Consider the following 4,337-nt stretch of genomic DNA (forward strand, 5'->3'; position numbering starts at 1 on the left):
AGGTGTGTCTCATTGGGGACTGTAGTGGGGTGAATTGTGTCCCCTAGAAAAGATATGTCCAAGTCTTAGCCCCCAGTACCTCTAAATGTTAACTATTTGAAAATAGAGTCTTTGCATATGTAATAAAGTTAAGAATCTTGCAATGACATCATCCTAGACAGGAGAAAGAGATTTGACACACAGCGGGGAAAGGAGATGTGAAGACAGAGGTGGACATTGGAGTGATGCAGCCATAAGCAAAGGGATGCCATGGATTAATGCAGACTACCAGAAAGGAGGAGAGAGGTATGGAATGGTCTCCCTCAGAGCCTTCAAAGGAACCAACCCTGCCAACACCTTGATTTCTGACTTCTGACCTCCAGAACTGTGAGTGAATAAATTTCTGTTGCTTTAAGCCACCAAGTTTGTGGTCATTTGTGACAGCCGCTCTGGGAAACTAATAGATGGGCAATCTTTGGAGACTGGCTACTACAAAGTTTAAAAATTCTTCAGCATCTTACTGTATACAGTAAATCATGTTTATCATAGTGTCATTGATAACAGTTCTCTACTCTTGGCTGTGCCTCTTTCTTATAGAAGGTAGTGCAGTGAACTGTAATTATAAATGTTGTCATGATATGTGCCATATTTAGCAGACACTAAAAAAGAAAATGTTGTTTGTGGATAACTTATTTTTCTTCATAACTGCTGAGGAAAGCACTATGAAAAAGTTTATGTGTACTGTGAAGACAGTGAATATTCACTTAGTGAATATGTACTGTTTTTAAGTTTAAAAGGTATATTTTATTTTAAAATATTTATAGGCAAAAATTCTGCAGTTCAGTAATTTGTGGAAAAGAAAAGCTTGAGGTGAAGAAAATATAGATCAAAAAATTAAAAGCATAATAGGTCTTTAGTTTGAAAATACTAGCACATGACTCAGTGAAGCAAACACCCAGTTTGCATTTGATCTGTTTCATAAGTTCATAAAGTCAAAAGAGGACAATATTTTCTTTTCCCGTCAGTATCTGATCAGCCTTAGGCCTGCTCTGTGTAGAAGCCTGAGAAAACACTGCATTCAAAATTAAGGTCCTTTACTTTAATGAACACAAAATTAAGAGCTACTATAGATCATGCTGAAAAGTCAGGAAATGTGCATCCCCAATTTTGAAAGCTTCTGAATTAAAGAAACCACTGATACATATTGAACTGAACATCACCAACAGACTCTAAGGAGAAATGATGTATCGATTTCTTTTTTTTTTTGTGGTACGCGGGCCTCTCAGTGTTGTGGCCTCTCCCATTGCGGAGCACAGGCTCTGGACGCACAGGCTCAACGGCCATGGTTCATGGGCCCAGCCGCTCTGCGGCATGTGGCATCCTCCCGGACCGGGGCACGAACCCATGTACCCTGCATCGGCAGGCAGACTCTCAACCACTGCGCCACCAGGGAAGCCCAATGTATCGATTTCTTTAGGAGTACTTGAATAACGTTAGGAAATTTTACCTAGTCAGTGTGGAATATGCTGGTTTTGTAAATGCTGTAGAAGAAAGTAAAAAGATTAATTCCTGGGTGGAAAGCCAAACGAATGAAAAAGAAATGAAGGATCCATTTCCCAAGGGCTCTCTCAGCAGCTCTGCCATCCTGGCTCTCGTGGACACAGTCTATTACAAAGGGCAGTGGGACCAGGACCTTGATAAAGAAAATACCGAAGAAGGAGACTCTTGGCTGAACAAGGATGTGAGCAAATCCATGCAGATGATGAAACAAAGCAAGACCCTTCACTTCACCTTCCTGAAGGATGTGCAAGCCAAGATTCCAGAAATACCATACAAAGCAAGCATGATTTTGCTGATCCAAGCATGACTTTGCTGCTGCCAAATGAAGTAAATGGTCTGCAGGAGCTTGAGGGTAAACTCAACCACTGAGAAATTAAGAGCCTGGGCAAGCTCACAGAACATGAACAAGAGTGATGTGGATTTGTACTTACCTCAGTTCAAAATGAAAGAGAGCTAGGACCTCAGGGCCATGCTGGGAGCCATGGAGAAGGTGGACACCTTCAGTCAGTAGGACACCGGCTTCTCAGGCACCATGGTGTCTAAAATCCTGCACAAGTTCTATGTGGAGGTGACTGAGGAGAGCATGGAGGCTGCAGCTGCTACTGGTGTGGAAACTGTTTTAGCATCATTACCAATTTGTGAACATTTCTATTGTGATTACCCTTTCTCTTTATCAAACACAGTAAAACCAACGGCATCATCTTCTTTGGCAGAGTTTCTTTCCCTTAGATGCTATTAGTCTGTCACTACTTTTGGGAAAAGATCACAGAGTTGTTCCAGTAAATTGATTGCTAGAAATACTGGGTTCTCTTTGATTCATTTTCCTTTCCAATATCATAGTCATCACTGAGAATTTAATAGTTGAAACAGAATGTCAGGCAATCTCTGTCCACACACAAGAGAAACCCTCTTTTTGTCCCATTAAAATTCCCTTTGGGGCTTCCCTGGTGGCGCAGTGGTTGAGAGTTCACCTGCCGATGCAGGGGACATGGGTTCATGCCCCGGTCCGGGAAGATCCCACACGCCGCGGAACGGCTGGGCCCTCAGCCATGGCCACTGAGCCTGCGCATCCAGAGCCTGTGCTCCGCAATGGGAGAGGCCACAACAGTGAGAGGCCCGCGTACCGCAAAAAAAAAAAAAAAAAAAAAAAATTCCCTTTGGACAAAATGTTCAACTTTAAGATAAGGTAAGGGGATATTTCAATACTGTTATCTTCTAAATTTGAAATATTGTTCTGTATGTGACCTGTTTTAAATGAACCAAACCAAATTACACCTGTTCTCCAGACTTGTTAACTTGGACACCTACATTTCTTTTCATTTAGGTTATATCTGGGGCCCTTAAATGCCTATTTTTTATTTTATACAGTAAATTATCAGTAAAACAATGACTGACTCAAATCAAAACAAAAAAGAGAAAATACTAGCACAACTTATACCTTTTATTATCATTGCATTGTTAACATATTTATCACTGTTTCAGACTTATCATTTTACACTGTAATTGCCTATTTTGTCTTTTGTATTATAAGCTTCCTGCAGACTGTACCCTTGTTTCACACCTTTTATCTGTTCGCACATTCCCTTTGCCTGAAATAATTTTCACCCAGGTTTTCATGACCAACTTCTTATTCAAATCTGAGATCTGAATATACCTTCACCTTCTTTTGATGTCTTTAGCTTTTTTTTTTTTTTTTGCTAATCTTGGATTTTCTTATCATCTTTCAAAAGTCATCTTTACAGATTGTCTTTTAAACATATATACAAACACAAAAAGCCTTGTAAAGTTGGTCCCATAACCTGTTCAGCCTCATATTCTCTATTGATGTTATATCTCAGTCAGTAAATTAGACAAAATGTTCTACTTGAATTCAGGGTAGTCTTAAATCATCTTTTGTTAGATACTTCTGTTTATTTGCTGAGAACTCCTTGGATCTCTTTTCAGGGTTCTTTTCATACTGATTGGTCATACTGACCATTATATGGTCTTCTACCATATAATGCACTAGGGATACAGAGGATCCCTAGTGCATTATAAATGGTATCATTTATTCAACAAATGAATAACCAAATAATCTGTTTTTGAACACCTTCAGTGATGAGGAACTTAATACTGCCCAAGACAGCTCCCTCTGTTTCTAAACACCTATTACTATTAGATGCACCTAAATCTGCTTTTTTGTACCTCTATCCACTCTCCTCTGAGGCTTACAGGCTTAGAATCCCCCACATGACAATCTCTCATATATTGAAGGCTGTCATGATGTCTCGCATTCCTTTGCTCTCCAGGATAGATGTCTCCTTCAAGTGATAGTTTTAAACTATCCCGGCTGTCCTCCTCCAAACATACTCCTGCTACTCAGTATGCCTTTTAAAATGGGATACTCAGGGCTTCCCTGGTGCCGCAGTGGTTAAGAATCCGCCTGCCAATGCAGGGGACACAGGTTCGAGCCCTTGTCCGGGAAGATCCCACATGCTGCGGAGCAACTAAGCCCGTGCACCACAGCTACTGAGCCTACGCTCTAGAGCCCGTGCTCCACAACCACAACAAGAGAAGCCACAGCAATGAGAAGCCTGTGCACCGCAATGAAGGGTAGCCTCTGCTTGCCTCAACTAGAAAAAGCTCATGCGCAGCAACGAAGACACAATGCAGCCAAAAATAAATAAATAAAATAAATAAATTCATTTAAAAAATAAATTAAATAAAATGGAATACTCAGAACTGAACATTCTGGGTGTGGTGTGATCAGGGCAGAGCAAAGGCAGAAGCATTGCCTCTCTTATTTTGCCCATTACAGT

The 4,337-nt window shown here is 40.7% G+C and overlaps 1 pseudogene; it reads left to right on the top strand.

Moving 5' to 3' along the window:
- The first annotated feature begins 244 nt into the window (after positions 1 to 244).
- Positions 245 to 2,268, top strand: LOC103087639 (serpin B4-like; annotated as a pseudogene).
- The last annotated feature ends 2,069 nt before the right edge of the window (positions 2,269 to 4,337 follow it).

Source organism: Lipotes vexillifer, unplaced genomic scaffold (assembly GCF_000442215.2).
Source record: "Lipotes vexillifer unplaced genomic scaffold, Lipotes_vexillifer_v1.1 scaffold403, whole genome shotgun sequence".
NCBI lineage: Eukaryota > Metazoa > Chordata > Mammalia > Artiodactyla > Lipotidae > Lipotes > Lipotes vexillifer.